This window comes from Panicum virgatum, chromosome 6N (assembly GCF_016808335.1).
Source record: "Panicum virgatum strain AP13 chromosome 6N, P.virgatum_v5, whole genome shotgun sequence".
In the NCBI taxonomy this organism is placed as follows: Eukaryota; Viridiplantae; Streptophyta; class Magnoliopsida; order Poales; family Poaceae; genus Panicum; species Panicum virgatum.
Window position 1 is genome coordinate 142993 of NC_053150.1, and position 22982 is coordinate 165974.

At 42.6% G+C, this 22982-nt stretch overlaps 2 pseudogenes; both read left to right on the forward strand.

The window, feature by feature from the left end:
• Positions 1 to 4771: 4771 nt before the first annotated feature.
• LOC120679655 lies at positions 4772 to 5270 on the forward strand (annotated as a pseudogene).
• A 2107-nt stretch (positions 5271 to 7377) lies between these two features.
• On the forward strand, positions 7378 to 8460 carry LOC120679656 (annotated as a pseudogene).
• Positions 8461 to 22982: the final 14522 nt, after the last annotated feature.

Genomic DNA, 22982 nt, shown 5'->3' on the forward strand with positions numbered 1-22982 from the left:
GATCTATTTCCTGGGATGTAGGCTAAGGGTGCAGAGGTGAACTCAGTGACATCGAACAAAATTGCCAGTGGTTACATTCGGATGTGTGATTATAGACCAGCTAAAGCCGCGATATGGTGACAGATGGTCCAAAGGTCAATTTTGAATTGCTTACAGGCAGGATGGTTGAGGCTTGGGAAGGAGATACACATGGGTTGGCAGTCAGAACGCATTGGTACGATGCATCGCAGGTGCAAAGACGATATGGAGCATGCTCTCATGTTGTTCAAATTAAAATGCTGAGGTGCCCAGGTCTGGTGACATGGAATAATGATATTTGATTTTTTTTTTGTTGCCAGACGATCCAAAAGAGTCTTTGCGGGTTTTCCATGAAATGGTATGCAATGCAGTGCAATACCCTTGTCCTCGGCGACTCGATGATCCACAATATACACATGACTATGCGAGTGCAGCGGACGGGCAACGCGCGGACACGAGTCAGCGAGAGAGTATTCTCCTCATAGACCATGGCTCAAAAGCCTGGCCTGCATATGGAATGTGGGGAAAACAAATTGTTTCTCGGCACCTTTTCAAATAGTTGGTTAGCAGTAGGATCATGTTGAATGCCATCATCATGATGGTTAGTCTAGTCTCTGCTTCTACTCACTGTGGGCTTGGTGGATGGAGGAGAGCCTTTTCGAGAAGATGGTGAATTCATATGATGTTTTTCTCTAATTCTCTTGTCTAGAAATTTGAGAACACAGGCAAAACACAGTGCACACAGAAATTTAGCGTCAGCTTTCTGGACGACTACATCTGCGAGCCGTACGTTCAACAATCTTATGTCAAGAACACGTCCAGATCGTCGGAGAAATAATTAAGCCACTTATTAGCAGTTTGCAACATGGAGCTATGGGCAGCAGCAACATGGAAGGGATCATATCGGAGGTGGCTGGCCTGCTGGTTGTTCTCTTGTGGTGTGATTTATTAGTGTGTACGACGCCGATACTACTGTCTCCGTTCTCGAATATTTGTCATTCGCTAGTTCATTTTTGGACTAAAATACTAAATAAAAAAGAACGAAGGGAATAATTAGCTACTTCTTTCTTCCTATATTAATTTGGGGCGGCAAATTATGAAATGGAAAGAAGAATACATGCAGTGAAACACATGTACTGGCGTGGAAATGGACCGAGCATAAAATTAAGCACAAATGAACTGATGCGATTTTAGGGTGTGGGAAGGAAAAAGAACTTACCTGGAGCTGCAAGCTGAAGAGGGTGAACTCTCATTGTTGCTGCCTCTTTTGAAGGTAAGCCAAAAGGTGTGGTTCGTCATTTCCACTTGCTCTGTGGGAGTTTGGCTCCGATGATCTACACTTAGTACTATATATATATCGCAGGAGGAGTCTGGTAGTAGTATTCGGACATTGATTTAGAAGCACTGCATGTACTGTTCGGATAGAGAACGTCGATCACCACCAAACTCTGTGATTTTATTTAGAGTAAAATGCACATGAAGTCTCTTAACTTGTCTAGGAGTGACTCCGAGGTCCATCACTTTTGAAAGTGTAGTTTTGGGTCCATAAATTTTTAAAAGTGTATCATATAGTCCATAGTCCACCTAACGCTAATAGAAAATTACATATAAAATCATATACACTTCTAAAAATTATAAAATCAACTTTGATAGCTCTGTCTTGATGACATCTACATAGTGGAACTGACATTGACTACTTTGGCGCTATTTAAGTGGTACAACAAATTTAAATGCTAAAACCTATTTTCATTTATTTTGATCCCAAAATAGAAAGCATTATTCGTGAAATTTTTACACATATATACTGACTAAAATACAAGCAACATGATTTTTGTGAAATTTATTAAGTATTACAACAAGCCATACATTTCTTTTCATTCAAAAGACCATAATTCATAAAGACATCATTTCTGCAAGAAAATAGCAAACAATAACCATGATAAATTTATAAATGTATACATAGAGCATAACATGCACAATAGTATGTTTGCAAGGTCTTTAGATGTACTAAACAATAAGTATGAGTAAAAAGTAACTATACATTTATTTAGCATAGATAGGGGTAACGTGGTCATTTACATGTCAAGTTAGTTCCGCTATGTAGATTTCATCTATACAAAAATAACAAATTTGATCTTGTAATTTTTGGATATGTACGTGATTCGATATGTAATTTTTTTTGTTAATATTAGACGTGGTATGGACCTATATGACACACTTTAAAAAGTTTATGGACTTAAAACTTTATTTTCTAAGTTAATGGAACTAAGTGACACCTTAAGAAAAGTTAAGGGCCTCTCGTGTTTTTCACTCTTTTATTTATTTCTCCATTGGGGCAAATAAATAAAGCTCCCTTTCAACTGCAGTAAACAAAAAAGGGCTCCAACTGCAGTAGCCCAGCAACCAATGCAAACAATATGTGTGCGCTCTCAGATTCGCCATAAAATAGGAGTGGATCCTCTGACGTCGGTGACCGTTACTGATGCATGGGCTCGGTCCCATAAATCAATGATGATGTATGGTGAAATTCACGATAAAGGAATCCGTAGATATGATGTCGATCGAGGTTAGGCCATCATCCGTGGTCGTTTGGTCAGTCCTTGCATCTTTCTTTCTTCTTTTCATTCATGTTTTTTTCTCTCCTAAAAAATTAAAAGTAATGTTGTTTTGGTAGAAAATTATTTATGTCAGGAAAAAAAGCGAGACGACTGCACTGCAGCAGCCCAATGCAAGACCCGATGAGTCAATATACACTACTAGAAAAGAGGCCATCGGTCCACCTCAAAGGTACCAAAACTAAAATGACCCGGTACCAAAGCTTCTTTTGAGGTGCATGAAAAGATCCAGGGATCCTTTAGTACCGGGTGGTAACACCACCCGGTACCAAAGGCTAGACATTGGTATCAGGTGGTGTTACCACCCGGTACTAATGGATCCTTTCACATTAGTACCGGGTGAAAACATCACCCGGTACCTATGTCTAGCCTTTGGTACCGGGTGGTGCCTGCCACCCGGTACTAAAATTGCTTCATAGGTTACTTTAAAAGGAAAATATCTTCGCCTCAGTCACAACTGCGTCGTAGATGAGGTGGTAAAGGAGATACACTTGAGACAAGAGGTCACGGGTTCGAATCCTAGCCACTGCAATGTGCTCCTATTTTCTTTTGACACAGTGCAAAGATACCCAAAGGTACCGGGTCATTCACCCGGTATTAATGGCTAGAGCCATTAGTCTCGGATGCCTAGTACCGGTTGTAAAAACCGGTACCAAAGGCCATCCATGACCGGGGCCAAAGGCACTTTTTCCAGTAGTGATAGTTAATTAAAGAGCATCTTAGTAATGATGATGATGGTCGCCTTGGTGGTGGTTTAGTTCTTGTAATGATGATACTGAAATTAACTTGGCGATCGGTGTGGTTCCTGTGTTGTGCGTGGGCGCAGCTCGTGTTGATGGCCCCTACACTCCAACTAGCCTATGTCATTATTAGTCACAAGATTCTAGTTGTGTTTTCGGAGGTTTTTTTACAGTGCTTGGATGGAACAGAGGTTCCTCCAACTGCTTTATTAGCTGTTGCGAGCTGTCCATGTAAAAGACTATTTCCTCCGTATCAATTTATAGGTTATTTTTTAGCATTAAATTTGACCGGCTTGTATTATTCAAAATATTTTTAAAAAAATCAATTTATAGTTAAAAGTATATATATATTGTATGCTAAACTAAATCACAATAAAAATAAATGATAATTATAAATTTTTTAAATAAAATGAGCCGGTCAAACTTGGTGTTACAAAAGTCAAACAGCCTATAAATTAAGACGGAGGGAGTAAAACACACAGCTCTAAGGGCATCTCCAGTGTAGAATCGATTTGGAACTGTTTCACCATTCGATGCATGATAGAGTTTGGGTGCTCCAGATGGGTCCTATTGCCAAATAATATATACCATAAATTATCTTCTCTCTCATGTTGTTTGCCTATTCGTTGTCCAATTCTGCGCACAGAAACCATACTTGAGTCCCCTTGCGTCGAACAAACTTTAGAGTTTGCTTTTGGCTCTAGTGTGCAAAGTTCGGTGTTTCTTCGCATGGTTCGATTTTCACACAACACTGGACATGCCCATAATTAATTATTTGCTCATTGTGAACGAGGGGTACTTTGGTAACTTGACATGAATGGCTTTCATCATTTCTCATGATGCAACCAAGTGCACGGAAGAAGAAAATGGATCAACCTTTTTCGTCAGTGGCGTGTGCGTGCGCAAGTGCGGCCGCTGTGGAGTAGCTAGACACATGTTGCCGCCATCTGGGATTGGGATCGCAGGCAGCAACAGCTAGCAGGGGTACGGTAGAGATGGGCAGCGGAGCGGGCGCCGCGCCATCGCGTTGTGCATGATGAGTTGGTCATCGCCTCGTCGGGGCGCCGTAGCTCACCGGGGTCGCGTGTACGGACGGTGAGGGATGCATCACGCATCCAAGATGAAGTAACCCTTGTATGAAAATCCTAATAATTCAATTAATCAGCCCGCGGTACATCAAGGCTCGAAGAACGTGGGCCTCGAGAGTACCGCCATGCACCAAATAGTAAATTTTCTGTAAAAAATGGACAAATTCCCGAAAATCGTATGCATTCTGATTTCCGAACGGGCTTTCTAAACATTCGGCCCAGCCCAGGCCTACTTATAATATTCGGGTCAAACGGACCAGGCCGGAGGGACAAAGGGAAAGCGCAAAGCAACTGAGAAGGGACCGACCAGATGGACTTGGACCCACTCCCCTCCGACAACGGCGACACCGCCGCCGCGGCCTCTCCCTCTCCCGGCCGCTCCGTCCCGCGCCTGCCTCTGCCCTCACCTGCCCCCCTACCCTCTCCCCACCTCCACGACCGTCGTCATCCTGCACCACCCGCACGCGCTCCGCCGCAACCCGCTCTCCACACTGCCCCTCCTCGCGCGCTGCCTCTCCAACCTCCACCTCCTCCCGGGCCGCCGCCTCGCCCCCTCTTCCACCCCACTCCTCCCGCCTCCTCCCTCCCCTTCGGGCACGGGCCCGTGCTCCTGCTCTACCCCTCGCCCGCCGCCTCCGACCTCGCCACCTGGTGCCGGGCCACGCCGCACGCTCCTCCTCCTCGACGGCACGTGGAAGCAGGCCAAGGAGATGCGTGCGGCGAGCGGTCCCTTCCTCGCGTCGCTGGGCGTCCTCCCTGTTGCCCTCCCCGTTGACAGCCGCGTCGACGGGGACACCTATATCCCCTAAAACTCTAACCCATGCGAGAGCACGGGTTGATAGACTAGTTTTACCAATTATATGTGTCTACTCCTTATTTAAATGCATACCTTATAGAAACCAAATAAGCACGGGGTGAGTGAAAACACTCAGCAATGTATGTTTAATTCAGATTCAGTTTGATTATGGCTTAATTAGCACAAGGCATGAGAGAGGGGGAGTGTTCTGCAATCACTTGCTAGGAAAACTTTAGCAGGATACTTTTTTTTTTGAAAGCACACCAGGGGGACTAGAGTCCCCACCTGAATCGATTACCAATTGATGCCGGGCAAGCCGGTGCTTGGTACAGAGAGTTCGGTGGTCGTAGTGACTACATTGTTCAGATCAACTGGGTACAGAGTAAGACAGCGGGTAGACAACACTATTACATGGCGAATTTGGAGCACCAGAGATCAACAGCAGGCCTGTGAATCAACAGCAGGATACTATATATGTGCTCTAGGGATTCTTCATAAAGGTAGTGGGACCTACCAGAACTCCCGTTAGTGTTTTATGGTCTGATGGATCCTCAGCACATGGGAATCACAACTTATGGTTAAATGCATTTAGTTGCATGCAAATGAGATAGATATGCCCTAGTGTTTGCTAGTGTTTAGTGTTGTAGATTTCACTGCTAGTGGTTCCGGAAGGCAAACAGAATAATTAGTAATTCAATGCAAATAAGCAAACTCTTATGGCAAGCATAATCTTCCGTAGAGGAGAGGAAGATGTTCATGTACCTCAACACAGGGGCGGGCCCACATCAATTCATGGATATTCAACTTAATACCCATCATTTTTGCCAAAAACAACTTGTATACATAGTGCATATATGTATAAGTGTTAGAGAATTCGAAAAAGATACTCCCTCTGTATTTGAATATAAGTCGTGGTTGACATTTTTTTCTAAAACTTCAATCCCTCGTCTTATTAAAAAATTTATAATTTATTGTTTATCTTGTTGTGATTTGTTTTATCATTATAGAGAGTTTGAGAATAACTAGTTTCCTTATATGTTTACACATTTTTATGAATAAGACGGAAGATCAAAGTTTTTTTAAAAAAGTCAACCGCGATTTATATTAATGACACAACTAAACAGATATACCTCTCCATTTAGTCTTACATGAAGATCCTACAATAAAAGGTAATATTCTTTTTTAAAGCATTTTCAACCTTTCAAAAATTTCATAGTTATATTACCAAGCATCCAAATCAAAATCCGATCACACCATCATGTTTGTTTCAACAAGAGCTTCGAAACAAGATCTCATTTGACTATGTTTTGATGAATCAAATAAATATGTTGAAAAGTTACTTTTTACAAAACAAAATGTTATCGTTTTAAGAAAAATCTTACATTCTACGTATCGAAATTTATGAATTCCATAGAAAAATAAATATACATCCGATTAACATGAGATAGATTTCATTATATGCATAGTGTTATTGTCTACGTGGCAAAAATATGTGAAGTCAAAAAGCATGTCAAAATAGAATTGTGTATGCATTATTTAAACCTTACATAGATAATTATTGCCGAATTAAAAATCATGAAAATTAGTTTGTTATATCTAGGATGACATGCCGAGTTACAATTATCATGAAAATTATTGCCGAATAAAAAAATCATGAAACACATGTCTAGTTGTGACTTGTGACATAATCTTGAATGGAACATTATGCCATTATATGATCTTATGAAATGAGTTACAATTCAATAGACGTTACACAGCTGCGTGATATACAGAAAAAGTGCAATATCAGTTTCATTATATTTTTTATTTAATATGAATCAACTAAGGACAAAAATAATGTATACACACTTTTTAAAAAATAAGTTTATGTATTTTTGTCTTTTAGATGATAACTCTATGCATCTAACGAAATTTATCTCAAATCAAATGGATATATACTTACTTTTCTACAAAATTCACAAATTCCTAGATGTGTAAATTCATACATACTGCACACATTGATTTGTTAGCTTGTTACAGTAGACCGGCGCGGCGTGTACACCAGCTCACTGAGCGCTCCATGCCTCCAGCTCCTCGTAGCTGATCGCCGCTGGTCGCCCGTCAACTGGGCGACAGGCACCATGCACTCGCCAACGGGTGGGGCGACAGGTACCCTATCGCCCCTCCTACGGGCGACATGTGTATACATCTGTAAATTGTGTATGGAAAGGTATGTTTTTATAATTTTTATTTTTAGAAAATATAGAAATAAAAAAACTCCAAAAAAATGGACGAAATCGTATGCATTCTAATTTCCGAACGGGATTTCTAAACATTGGGCCCAACCCAGGCCTACTAATAACTTGCAATAAGTTTAGTCGGGTCAAACGGACCAGGCCGGAGGGACGAAGGGAAAGTGCAAAGCAACTGAGCAGTGGACCGACCAGATGGACTTGGACCCACTCCCTCCGACGACGGCGACACCGCCGCCTCTCCCTCTCCCGGCCTCTCCGTCTGCCACGCCAGCTGCGGCCGTCCGTCCCGCGTCTGCCTCTGCCCTCACCTGCCCCCCTGCCCTCTCCCCACCTCCACGACCGTCGTCATCCTCCACCACCCACACGCCCTCAGCTGCAACCCGCTCTCCACGCTGCCCCTCCTCGCGCGCTGCCTCTCCAACCTCCACGTCCTCCCGGGCCGCCGCCTCCTCCCCTCCTCCACCCCACTCCTCCCGCCTCCTCCCTCCCCTTCGGGCTCGGGCCCCTTGCTCCTGCTCTACCCCTCGCCAGCCGCCTCCGACCTCGCCGCCTGGTGCCGGGCCACTCCTCCCGCCGCGCGCGAGCCCCACGCTCCTCCTCCTCGACGGCACGTGGAAGCAGGCCAAGGAGATGCGCGCGGCCAGCGGGCCCTTCCTCGTGTCGCTGGGCGCCCTCCCCGTCGCCCTCCCCGTCGACAGCGGCGTTGACGGTGACAGCATGTTCGAGTCCGAGCTCGTGGTCAAGAAGGAACCGCGCAAGGGGTGCGTGAGCACCATGGAGGCCGTCGCGAGGGCGCTTCGGCTGCTGGAGCCTGAGGGGAAGGGCGAGGAGATTGAGGAGACCATGGTGGGGGTGATCCGGGCCATGGTCGCCTTCTAGAAGGAGCATGTGCAGCACCTGATGGTGACACCGAGAGTGAAGATGAGGAAGAAGAAGGAGCTCAAGAGAGATGGCACAGAGGAATGCTGAAGTGATGTGACCCAAGGTGTCGTGGATTCGTTATTGCTCATGATGCTGCGTGGAATTAATCGCCTCAGAGGCTGTCCCCATTTGGCCATCACCAACACTGAACGTCTGGTTTCTCTCAGGCATATAGATGGGTGGTTTACTTAGCTTAACAATGCATTGTTGTTTAGATCAGGATAACTGAAGTTGGGTTGATTTTGTTTCCATTGGCACAAATATTTCTGCAAGCATACCTGTTTTTGGCGCTGTAATATTCTTTTTAAAACATTAGGGTAGTCCAAGGTAGCTCTTAGACAGTGATTCTTATGCAATTCTCTTTTAATCAGCTGTTCATTTTAAACCAGCCAGTCTCAATTCTGTTGCTGAAATTTCCATATTAGGACTCAAACCCATGGAGTTTACGTTTCTACTGCATGTATTAATGTTGTCTGATGATACTGAAATTAGTGCAATGAGGACTTTATTCCTCAAAATGTGGACGCAAACGCAGTTAATGAATTCAATGTGTGCTAAATTGTGTGGCCTTTGCATCTAAATAATTACGTCTTGCACCACCAATGTGCTTGAAGGATTTCTTGACTAGTGCTGCTTACCGTGCTTGTCGTAGACCTTAACCCATAACCATTCTTTTCCAGCGGAGGTCAGGATCAGTCACTTAGGAGCCTACAATTTCATCAAATTGGATGCACTCTTCTTTTTCTTTTGAACTATAATATTCACACTCATCTTGTGCTTGAGTGACCCTTGTTCATTCTCTTTTGTGATATATGCTTTCCCAGTGGTTCATGCAGGCTCTCAAGTCCTGAACATGACTTGCATCAGACCATTTTCAGTAGTTCACACTTTTGGAAGATTAATATACACCTTGATAATTAATAGAAGAAATTTGCTTTGGTGCAGATATATATATATATATATGTAAGAAGGTACGACGACTGAAGATGCACTAAGGCGGTATGCACGATGGAGAGTTACTTCCAATTCTACTGGGCACTGGCAGAGCTACATCTTAACATCTGAAATGAGAAACCTGAAGCCACTCTTGAGTTTTCAGCAGGGTTTTAGTGTGCCAAGTAATACGTTTGTCCTGACCTCATTTGCGGCATCACTTCACTGGCTGCTTCTGAGCCTGCAGCTCCAATCACCTAGGCACCGATAATTAATGCAGTGATCTCAGACATAATCATGTCTTCGCCTATCCGTTTAGTAGTTATCTTGACAAAGTCCACGGAATTTATGCCATTTTTGAAATTGCGATGATGATTTAGTCCTATCTGTGCTGTGGACCACCAGAGTTTATGTTTTTGCTGCCAACTGTTGACAGACCTTGGGAAGCACTGTTCTGAAGTGTGCAATGGCGAAATCTGTTTCAGGTGATTAACACTACAAATTTGCTGTCTTGTTGATATTTAAGCTTCAACGGTATTTCAGTTGTCTTAGGCTAATTCTTTTTCGCAAGAATCTTTAAGAAAAGCTAACAAAATGCTCCTGACAGCACGATGTTCTTTGATTGGTTGTTAGCAAAAGCATGACACATGGGACACATTGTAAAGATTAGCTGAGTGTGTCCATCAGTTCTTATTTCTCTTATGTTAGATTGGTCTCCCAGCATCCTCTACTGCTACTGAGGCTACCTTTGGGAAAGTGATCTAGAGCAAACTTTCTGAACATATAGTAGAGGATCTTGCTGCAACTCTAATGAATTCTAGGTTGATTAATAAAATTTAGGTTAGTTTTCTTTGCTTGTTGGTAAATAGATCTTGCTATTAATTCTGAGTTTGCTTCTGTTAGAAATGCGATAGAAGTGTGTTCAATCAGGGCACATTAAATTTCAAAGGCTTTCAGTTTGGATTTATATGCATATATCACTGTCATTATTTAGAAACGGATGTTCAATCAATGCCTTCTGATACAAAATTTGCCAGTGAATAGTAGATGCACATGTTTTGTCACAGTGATAAATGAGAAACAGCCTCTTCTTTGTAGCTCATCGTTAGATCATAAATCATGCAGCTTGTAATGTTCTGCATTCATGCATCAATAGGTGCATACTGCATAGTACTCTGATTAAATATCTTGCTATGATATGCCAATCTTTTGATGTGTTGGATCTCTTCTGATACAAAATTTGCCATGGATAATCTATGTTGGGTTTAGCATTTGGAATAATGAGACTGTTCGACCTAGATAATATAGACTTAGTTGTTGTCATGTGTGGACGTCAGTACTACAGGCGCCACAGAACACAGGGTTGTAACGCTCAGGGTAAGTCGCAAGGCTGAGAAATAGGCCCACTCCAGTCCTGGTAGCATGTTAGATGCCAGATGAAGTTGCCCTTTGGAGTTCTATTTTTTCTTAATCATGTTTTTATTTGTGGCATGATTTTTCTGTTATAATTACATGGAAGTAAATAAATGCACAGTTGGCCCAAATTTGCCCAACATCCCAATAGTAATAGTTCTGAGGTGTTAGTTCTGAGGTTTGGCCTCTTGACATGGGATCCACATATTGATATTGTCGTAATAGTATGCACGAATTAGTTGATCGACATACTAAGTCATCTCCAAATAAATTCCGAAAGCTTTTCATAAAATTTCAAGATGTGAACGCGAGGTTTTAGTTCTAAGATTTGGCTTTTGATGTTGGAGTCCACATATCTTACTATTACTAATTAGAGGTTAAAAAAACACGGATTGCGAAGCGCGCTAGAAAAAAAGATAAATCCTATAAATTTCCAAAAAAATCAAAAATAATATTACCCATTAGATCTATTATATTTTCTAAAAAATTACCCACCATGCCATTATGAAATACCATTAATTTAACCCTCTAAATTTTCATATAAATTACTCCATCTGTCCATCTTTGATAGTCATATAAGGCTCGTACACAGAGACCAAGAAAGTGTGAAGTCTACTTATCTCATTTACTACTCTTTAATTACTCTCGTACACTCTTTGGATGCATGCAGCTATGCACTCGTAAATGTGTTGACGACTAAAATTGGCAGCAGACTAGACCAACCGGTTTGACTGGTCGCTCCAGGCGGTCTGACCGGTCTTTGACGATGTAGCCGATTCGGCAGGAGCCGATCGGTCTGACTAGGTCAGACCGATCCAAGCAGAGTCCAAGTACAACTAGAGATTTTCATAGATTTAGATCTTGTAATAGAATTTCTTGCGGGACAAGTCCACCCACCCTATAAATTTAAAGGGCCACGGCCGATTGAGACATCCAATCGATCAAAATACATCAATACATTACTTTTCTTTATGTTTATTGCCTTTACTTTTGTCTCTAAACCCTAGCTCCTTCCAACCCTTTTCTGTTGTTCTTCCTTCGTCTCCGCGACATCTGGATGCGTTCTAGATGGTCCGCCGATCCTAGAACAACCCTACGCGTGTTTGCCCTGACGGGGTCCCTCCCGGGCGAGCGTTCGTCGGATTTCGCCGTTCTGCACCGGCGAACCGGTCTGACCGGTTACCCCGACCGGTCTGACCGGTCTGAGCATCGGCGCTGCAAATTGTGCCGTCGCTCGCTGCGCGATCAAGCGCGTTCGTGTGTTGGCCCTAGATTGGCGCCAACATATTTTTGGCGACTCCGCTGGGGAAGAAAGATCTTGGTTGTAAAACCAATCTAATCTACTCCTTCTACTACGATGGTGAAGCTGTCGAATCCTGGTGAGATCGATCCCGATAACATCAGCAGACCGTCTGTTGATGAATTGCCGCCCGAGGATCGTCAAGCTTATGAAGCCTTCATAAATGAGTGTGAAGAGGAGAGCAAGCGGCGCAAGGAAAAAGAACTTGAAGAAAACCATCGGTGGTTCTTGTCTCACTTTTCCAAGAATTGGAAGGGTGATATCTCTAAGGACAAGGAGGTGGTCGTTCTTTCGGATTTAGATGAGCAAGCCAAATCAAGTGCTACTGTAAGTGCTACAACACCACCTACTTTAGAGTAAATTACTCAATTGGTGGTTAATGGTCAAGAAAAGATTCTTGCTACTGTTCAAAATATGATTGATAAATCATTAGGCAAGCAACCTTTGATTGATGATAGTGGTACTCCTAGACCTAATATGGATGGCACTTTTTATCATAATACTATGCATCCTGAATCATCGGCAATACCTGCACCACAGTACGGCATGCCGATGAATTTTTATGATGGTCAGAAACCTCCAGAGCAGTGCAATGCGAATGGAACGGTCAGACCGGTTGCACAAACCGGTCAGACCGGTCTCGGTGGGCCGGTTCCAACCGGTCAGACCGGTTTCCCTGACCGGTCCTGGTGCTCTGGTGGCATATCAGTCGCCTCGTGAACCTATTACTAGTATGCCTCCTGTTCAGGCTGATTTTAGCCGAACAAATGGGTTTACTAGTTATGGTGTTCCTCCATACGCCACTATGACTTATAATCTGTATACTATGCCTCCCCAAAGTTCGGGCTATTCATATGGTGCAATGCCAAACCATGGTTATTCGCAGCAAACACCATATACACAGCCGAATCATGCACCGCAAATGCCGAATAGTTCTAGCGCCAATGTTCAGAGGCCAAATAATTCTTATTTTAATCAAATACTTGAGAAACATAAGAAAGATTTGGCTGTTATGTTCAAAGAAACTTTCGGCGTAGAATTGAAGGACAAAACTCTAGTCTGTCAAAAGCCGTATCCTGAGAGTTTTGATTCTATTCCTTATCCTCAGAATTTTAGAGTACCAGAATTTATTAAATTTACTGGGGAGGATAGTAGAACTACATGGGAGCATGTTAGTCAGTTTAATGCACAAATGGAAATTTATGGGAGTCTTGATCATTTGAAAATTAGAATGTTCCCTTTGTCTTTATCTAGCACTGTTTTTTCATGGTTTTCGGCATTAGCTCCTAATTCTGTGCAAACATGGTCTCAATTAGAGCGTAAATTTCATGATCATTTTTATAATGGTGAAAATGAGTTGAGGCTATGTCATTTAACATCGGTTAAGCAAAAGCATGATGAGTCTGTTGCTGAATTTATTAGAAGATTTAGAGATACAAAAAACCGATGTTATAGTTTGGTTATTTCTGAAAAGGATCTTGCCGAATTAGCTCTTAATGGTTTGAGGTCTCATATTAAAGAAAAATTAGAAGGATATGAGTTTCTAACTATTAATCAAGTGTTGCAGAGGGCTTTGGCTCAAGAAAGCCGAAGCAAAGAGTCTAAGTTTAAACCCGATCGTCTTAGTAAGCATATGCTACAAGGAGAATCTTCAGATGATGAGGGTAATGAAGTATATGCTGCTGAATTTGTATGGTCATCTAGTGATAAGCCCAGTACTTGTACTTCTTTAAAGCCGATTTCTAAAAATCGGCAAGATGAGATTAAATTCACCTTTGATGTGACAAAGTGTGATAGAAGTTTTGATGAATTGGCAAAGCTTGGGAAGATTAAGTTCTCTCACACTATTCCATTAGCGGAGGAATTGAAGCGGCGTGCATATTGTAAGTTACACAATACTTTTTCTCATGCCACTAATGATTGCAATGTTCTTCGTTGACAAATACAATCGGCTATAAATGAAGGACGATTGGTTATTTCTGCGATGCAAATTGATCAAAATCCTTTTCCCGTTCATACACTTGAGTTGTCAAATCCAAAAGTATTGATTCGGCCGCATCAAGCCGAATCGACTAAAGGGAAAAATGTGGTGGTTGGTGAGGAAAGGCATGAGAAAAGGGTGCTGCAGAGCAAGACTCCTCGAGCTTCAACAAGGACATCAACACTCGGGGGGGCAACGCAAAGAAAATAAGACCGGCAGCAATCTAACCGGTCAGACTGGTGCGTCGAACGGTCTGACCGGTCCACAGGGCGGTCTGACCGATCCCCAGACCGGTCTGACCGGTACTCCTAGTGATTCTGGAAATTCCTCCTCGACCAAATTTAGAACAAGGTCGAGCTTCAAAAAGCTCCTGGCCAAGTATGAGAAGGATGGAATTGTTCAGAGGCACAAGAAACGGCCAGATGAAACTAAGGGTACCAAGTCAACGTCAACATCCAGTGAGCAATCGGATTCTCGCATACATCAAGGTAATTGTGTTGTTATGCCAAATTTTGAGCCGATCGCTCCATAGTTCTGGTCGTATCCTTGTTATTATACACCTTTGGATTATGGTAGGATGTATATGCAGCCCTATTATATTCAATATCCTTCTATATATCCAAATTGTATTCCACAAAGACCGATTAGCAATAATCTGGTCGAAAAAGAGCTTAATTGCAGCAAAGAGGGTGAGAAGGACGTGAAGAAAGATTCAAAATACTTACAGCTGAGGTGGTGTCCCTCCGGTTTATCTCACACTCAAAAGCGAAGATTGCAACGTTTACGCAAGCAAGAAACGATGGGGCAAGAAGTGGAGGTCAAGCCAACAAAGCCAATAGTCATGAAGAAAGTTTGGAGACCGAAGCGAATTGATTCATCATCAACTTGAAGGAAAGCAAGACATGGCCGATATTTTTTATCGCCCTTAGCACAAAAAATGGCCGATGTATCATTGATCATCGCCTTTAGATAATTTTGGTCCAGAAGAGTGTTCTTTGGCACGCAAGCTTTGCCAAAGAACAGGGGGGCATATGTTGACGACCAAAATTGGTAGCAGACTAGACCAACCGGTCTGACTGGTCGCTTCAGGCGGTCTGACCGGTCTTTGACGATGTAGCCGATTCGGCAGGAGCCGACCGGTCCAAGCAGAGTCCGAGTACAACTAGAGATTTTCATAGATTTAGATCTTGTAATAGGATTTCTTGCGGGACAAGTCCACCCACCCTATAAATATAAAGGGCCACGGCCGATTGAGACATCCAATCGATCAAAATACATCAATACATTACTTTTCTTTATGTTTATTGCCTTTACTTTTGTCTCTAAACCCTAGCTCCTTCCAACCCTTTTCTGCTGTTCTTCCTTCGTCTCCGCAACGTCTGAAGGCGTTCTAGGTGGCCTGCCGATCCTAGAACAACCCTACGCGCGTTTGCCCTGACGGGGTCCCTCCCGGGCGAGCGTTCATCGGATTTCGTCGTTCTGCACAGGCGAACCGGTCTGACCGGTCTGAGCATCGGCGCTGCAAATTGTGCCGTCGCTCACTGCGCGATCAAGCACGTTCATGTGTTGGCCCTAGATTGGCACCAACAAAATGCATCTTTTACGATGCTATCTGTTTTGTGGCTGGGGTTGCTGCTGTTTGCACTATATACGTGCTGGTTTTTACTGTTGCGATCAAGCAGCCGCAGCTGCCGCAATCTGAAACGAATAGATTGTATGTAGCCAATCGTTGTGCGACATTTATTAGCTTTGGCCCTTATATGACTATCATTGTTGCACAGTTTTTTTTGCTTATATGACTATCAAAAATGGACGGAGGAAGTACTCACCGTGTCATTATGAAAGACCATTAAATTAACCCCCTAAATTTTCATATAAATTACTACTCACCATGCCATTATGAAAGACCATTAAAATAACCCCTAATTTTTCATATAAATTATCCGTCATGCCATTATGAAAGACTATTAGGCTTTTCTCACTACAGTGTCCATTGGGGTGCCCAAAACACTGTTTTGTACTGTACGTGTACTGTAGACAGAGGAGTTTGAAATTTGAGCATCTTGATAGGTATGCTGGTGAGAGCAGCCTTAAAATAACCTCATAAATTTGCATATAAATTACCCACCATGCCATGTCAGTAGTATTTGTGATAACAGGGTATGTCTTTCTCCTCTCATCGATCTCACCTAAAAGAATTCTACTTAACTATGCGTTTCGGTTTTACTTTTGTTTGTATATATTTTCTGGATTTCTCTTTCCCATATGATGCCTCATAAGTCATAAGTTTTGCCATAGGGAACGAAATAAATGTGCCGCATATAATCTCAATATAATTAGCGTGTGTAACTGTCCTATGGTGTACTGTATTTATACATGAAGAATTACGAGAACAAATACATAGATTTATTAACAACATCCTCAAAATGAGTTATTATAAAATTAGGGTAAACGTTATCACGAGTTATCGTAACATATGTATATTGTAATTGTAAATCTACACTATTAAAGAGCAAATTTTTATGATACCATTTTTCACCTAGCGAAAACCTTTATATCCCTCATATTGGCTCCACTATATAGGTTGGAAATGGTACGCCACAGAAAATCACTACATACATTATGCCACATAAAATCGATAGAAGATATAAATATAGATCTGGCATGGAACTTTTAGACTATCCGCACTCGTCCCTCCAATCTCTTCGGCATGCAGATAGCGGAAACATTTGGAGTAAAAACGCCCGCAGCCCATCCCTCTACCGATCCCTCCACACCAGCAGAGCCCTCCCGTTCCGCCAGATGTGGCGGAGTCCTCCCCTCTCCGCCACGTACTGTAGCTCATGGGCCCGAGCAACGGCCGCTCCCTCATGCGTGTGGGCGGAAGAGGGCAGAGAGAGAGGACGGGAGCCGTCGTTGTGCCAGGCGAGGATGGGCGACGCCACCCGCGGAGAGGACGAGGATGCCGGTGGTGGAGGCCGGCGCAGAAAGAGTCCGCACGGTGCGGCCGGCGACGGATCCTGCGACCGGAGGCGGATGCGGCGGCGGATCCGGGTGGAGAAGAAAGGGAGGCGGCGCCCGCGGTGGATCCAGGAGGCAGCGCCCCGCGGCGGCGTGGAGGGCGCGGATCCTGCAGTGGGAGAGGAGACGGCATCCATCGGCCATCAGTGGAGGAGAAGGAGCTCCGATTTGGTCGACTTGCTCCGGTTCCAGCTCCGATTCATGGAAGGAGGCGGCACAATCTAGGTAGGCTCGGAGAGGCCGGCGGATCCGGTGGTGGCGTGGACGAAGCGGCGAAGGCTGTGGCGCTGGAGTCGTCTCGCCGTGCTCCAGCGATGCGATCTAGGCTGCTGGTGTTCTGCCCATCCGGCTCTCTCTGGGAGAACGAAGAACGCATGGTCTAGCTCTAGGCGAGAGTCCATGACTGGCCCAAAGCCTGACGGTGTATCGGTGAAAACAAACAAAACCAACAAAAAAGGCCAAAGACAGGAAATAGTAAATACGCACACATATCCGAGAACCATATATTTCATTAATTCTTTCTTGAATTTATAAAATACATGATCATCGAGACTAAGTCTTCGTTTGAAGAACGCATGGTCTAGCTCTAGGCGAGAGTCCATGACTGGCCCAAAGCCTGACGGTGTATCGGTGAAAATAAACAAAATCAAATAAGGCCGAAGACGAAAAATAGTAAATATGCACACATATCCGATAACCATATATTTCATTAATTCTTGCTTGAATTTACAAAATACATGATCATCGAGACTAAGTCTTTGTTTGTCTTCAGCGTCATGCTTAAGGAGAGGTCTGACTATGTAGAGATTGCGTAGTTCATTGATTCCCGGGGCCTATATGTTAGGCGCGACCGGTTAATTACATCCGTAGAGCGAGTCTACGGAAAACCTCCGATTAAGCTGCGCTTTAAATGGTTGTCGTCAAATAAATCATCTGCTCATCGTCCATATGCGATATATGGCATAGAAATATTATGTGCGGAACTTGTGACATAAGTGGCTTGATATCGCCGAAACCCAGTCAAAGCTACCCGTCGCCACGTCGTAGTTAATGGAATAAACTATTGATAAAGGGGATGGCATTCGCCTTGTCGGTGCCCAGTCATATATGCCCGGCTTCATCAAACATAGATGTAAATGTTACTTTCGCCTCGTCGGTGCCCAGCAACAGTATATCCGATCCCGTTGTTGGGGACGTGTCAGTGGAAATAGTGACCTAGCCTCGTCGGCACCTAGCCAAAAATCTCGTCTAGCCTCGTCGGCACTAGACATGTCGGAGTAAAAATATGTGGATCGCAAATCACGGTGTGATTATTGAAACACATGAACGATGCTTGCAAGATGAATGATTTTCTGACGGCCTTTCGGCTTGCAGAAAAATCAAAGACTTAGTCAATAAAAGAGCAAATAATCTTCTATATTGCTCTTATGGATATTGGTACATATGATGTCGTAGTATTGTCAAGATAGCTGCCGTCAGGCGCTTTGCTATCGAGAAGTCTTGGATAAACATGTTGTAGTAGTATTATTAAGATAGCCGCCGTCAGGCGCTTTGCTATCAATAAGTCTTGGTAAACATGTCGATAGAGTTGAGACCTTGTTTCATCGGCACTTGGCCAAAATTTCGTCTTGCCTCGTCGGCACTAGACACGATTAAGAGAGTTGCACGCTACAAATACAACGTTGCTATAGCATTGCGCGAGCACCATATGACGTGTACACAACCTCAGCCTACTGGTGACAAACATGGTCAAATCGGTGATGCAAATTTGTTAACGAAACTTGATAGCTATCGCAAGCTTTCTCAAAATAAGCTTCACGGTTGGCACTTGATATAAATTCAGAGCACTCTCATATCTATTCAAAACAGGCTTCACGGCGGCAAGCACTTGGTACAAATTCAAGCTTTAACATTAAGCTTCTCAGTAATCTTGAACTTCGGCGCTTCAATGGCTAAGTGCACTTCAACGAAAGTCTCATCGGAAGATCGGAGCTTCATAAAAAATCGGAACCTCATCGGAAAATCGAAGCCTCATCGAAAAATCGGAGCCTCATTGGAAGGTTGGAGCGGGGCTTCATCGCTTCGGCGGAAATGCGGACTTTAGCGCTTCAATGCTTCTGCGGAAATTCGGAGCTTTACTGGAAAATCGGCTTCTGCGAAAAATCGGAACTTGGCGGTTCTGCGGAAATTCAGAGCTTCAAAGCTTCTCTTGGACAAATCAACTGCCGTATGTCGAGAGCATCAAGCTTTCTCTTGGGCAAATTGCCTTTTCGGAGACTTGTAATTGATTTTCATAAGCTACGGAGATAGGTAACCGTCCATATCTGCCGTAGAGCACTAGGCGCTTTGTAATGTAAAGAAATAAGGAGACCGATTTACTTACCAGGATGCGTACCAGCATGGTGGAGTCGATGTTGCCGCTTTATACTTGTTTATTTAATCTCTTCACAACTCATGCAAAGCCGATTGAAGAACATGTATATGTATATATATTCTAATCTCATGCAAAGCCATTTTATTATGATCAACATATAGATACATGTTTTATTATGATCCTGGCACGTTGGTTTGAAAGCAAGCAAACATGTCTATTTTGATTTTGTTTAATCTTAACACAATAGATTATATTTTGATCTAACCTCTAGATTGAAAGAAAATAGATCAACTTATTCTAATCCCCCATCCCATGACATCAGATTAAAAGGGAAAAAATATTCATATGCGCTCATATAGTAGATTAAGTGCACGTGGAAACCTGATTGTTTTATCTTTAATATATATCCAAGATGTACACGATCAATGACCAAACGTGATATGCATGACACGATCTCTAGCTTGTGAATACAGATTCGTACACGCACAACATGCATGTGGGCCCATACAACAATCCGGATTCTGATTTAAGTTGAGCCGTATCATTTGGCTTGCACATATTGTTCCGGTGTACGTTAAGAAGTACACTGGAACCGCGTTAAGAAGTCAACTCGGCCACAAAATGCGACACAACAAATATTGTTCCGGTGATAGCTCCCGGAGTCGACACATATGGAAGACGCATATACACCCGCCCTAGAGAATGCTGGTGCCGGCCAATGGAATGCTGTCTTTTATAGGAATTCATCAAGTCTGATGTGACTGTCTAATTGTAACAGTGCCAGCCATCAATCTTGAAGGGTTTCACAGTTACACAACCACCGCGTTGGCTTGCTTCACTGCTCCCAAATAATTAGCATGCATCTGAAAATCCATAGATGCTTGACAAACAATGCTGATAAAGCCACAAGGCTTTGACTTAAATAAACATGGCCGCAGGACCATACACATATAGAGCTAATGTTGGGCACTCAAGTAATAATGAGCGACGAGAGTGCATTATCTCCTTTTCCCCCCTTTTAGAGAGAAGGGATGACCCTCTCTAATAAGTAATAGAAAAACGAAGAGCAAATAGAAGAGGAAGCAAACCCTCTTATTTATTTATTTTAGCCAGACAGATCCATAATTGGCTGCCGCTGAATCTGAAAACCTTCGTGCTACCATAAAAGAGGTGACCTTTGAAGCTTCCAAAATATACTCAAACATTGCTCTTTTTGGCAAAGAGGAGATCATGACGTACTCCAATATGAAATGTTGGGCAAAACTGATGGGGTCACCTCCACTTCAAGTTAAAAATTTGTTGGACTGTGAGTTTTTACCTCGAAACGAGCTCAAGTTGATAATAAGGCTGCCACAATTGAGAGCGCTCAAGACATCATGGCGACAACATGTGTTTCTATGATTGCAGAACTCTGGATGCAGAAGCCCTCGTCCCATGTTTAAGAACTGAAGCAATATATATATTGAGAAGTTGAAAGTGGCCCGGCTTGCATTATCCGATGCAGCTCATACTCAAGAGAGCTGCGTGAAAGACTGAAAGATCGTTCAGCTCAGTGCTTGAAGGAGCATTACTCACATCCCGAAAAGGCAAGCGATGCTGAATCTCAGCTGGGGAAGATGTCCAACAGGAGCGGTATGACCAATTATAAAATCTTGAACGAACAATGTTACGTTTTACCGAGGACAGATCAGTTTTTATGGCACATTTTACAATCTTTACTTTCAATTCTTCATGCAATGCTCCTCCAAGCCGTAGGCAGCTACACGCCTTTTCTTTTATAGTTATGTGAACTATTTTATACTCTGCTTGTAATTGTTGGATTATATTCTTACACTTCATTCTGTGATATTTCTATTTCTTCTGGTTGTTTGGCCCCGTCATCCTTGTATATAAATACGTGACGTGCTTCTCAAATCTCTTGAGAGTATTGCTGGCTAATATTGTAAGCCAAGCTAAAGTGTGTGAAATCACCTGTCCCAGCAAGACGACGGGTGAGAGCACGCGCAGGGTTGACGTGGCTCTGGATGCCGTAGGACACCACGAGGAAGTGGCTACCATGATGATGACCCTCCGAGCAATTCTTGTGATCTTGATCATCTTTTCCAAGGGCCATTAGCTCCTCTTTTGGTGATTTAGCTAGGTGCCTGTTTCTGTTTTTGCTGTCTTCTTGGTTGTGCTAGCTACCTAGTTGATGAATATGAAGAAAGAAGGCTGTGGTTACTGGTTAGTATGAGTACGCATACCATCCAAAAAGATGGGCTGAGATTCCAACGTATGGCAGGCTACTAGGCGCGTTTGTACCTAAGCAGCATGTTGTGTTAATTATGCGCCATATGTCATTTAGGGCTGCCATGTGCTTGTGAGCTAATTGATATTAATTGTCTAACAAGTCCAAGACAAGTTGGAAAATCCAATCACAAGAAGTCGCATCTACTAATATTATTGGTTTTAATTTGAGAAAAAAATTTATATAACCCCCTGACGTATAAGTGGTCGTTTACATCACCCCTAACTACAAACCAGATATTTTACACCTTAAACTATTAAAAACAAGACAAAAAGCAGGGAGACCACATGTTAAGTATAGAGATTTGTCCAGATAACCCCTTAAACTAATTTTATGTGTTCAAATTATACCTCCAACTATTTTGTTTGGTTTGAGCCACCCTTTAAAATTTTGTTTTTTTCATACACTCTGAACAAGTTGAATTTTAAGTTCAAAATGTGTGGTGATAAAAGACATAATAATTTATTCTAGAAAAATATATGTTTATTTTTATTACAATTTTATAGGTTAGACATTTACTAATCAATTAACATATATAATTAATATCAAATTGTATGAAAAGTAATGATGAAAAATCACAGATATAATACAAAATAAAATTAACTATACTAATACACAATTGCATGAAAAGTAATGATAAATAATCACAGATATAATTATAAAAATATATTGTGATTAAAAGTTAACATGTTCATAGTGCAACAAAAAAGAAAAAATTAATAAGGGGTGGCTTGGACCAAATGTAATAGTTGGAGGTGTGTTTTGGACATAAAATTTGTATGATGGGTTATTTGAACAAACTTCCATACTCAACATGTGGGTCCCACTGCTACATCGTCAAAACAACTCAAGGGTTATTTGTCAGGTTTTCAATAGTTTAAGGTGTAAAATAACTAGTTTTGTAGTCCAGCGGATGATGTAGACGACCAACTATACATCAGGTGGAATATAGACTTTTTTCTTTTAATTTGCCAATGTCTATATGTGGCAGCTTAACAGGCTCTTGGATCGCAGGCAGTTATATCAAGGAAGGATATGGAGAAAAAGAATGACATCAGGTACCAACAACGGTGTGGTGCTAATTAATCAAGGGTGATAATTATTGGTTCATGCGTATATCGAATGCAACTAGGCACTTGACATTTATATAACGCGCGGTCGTCTGATCTTGGACACTGGGAGATATGTATATATAGGTGTTGTTTCTTCTGTTTATGTATCTTCTTGGGTTGTGCTTGGTTAGTATGTATACCTTCCGCAG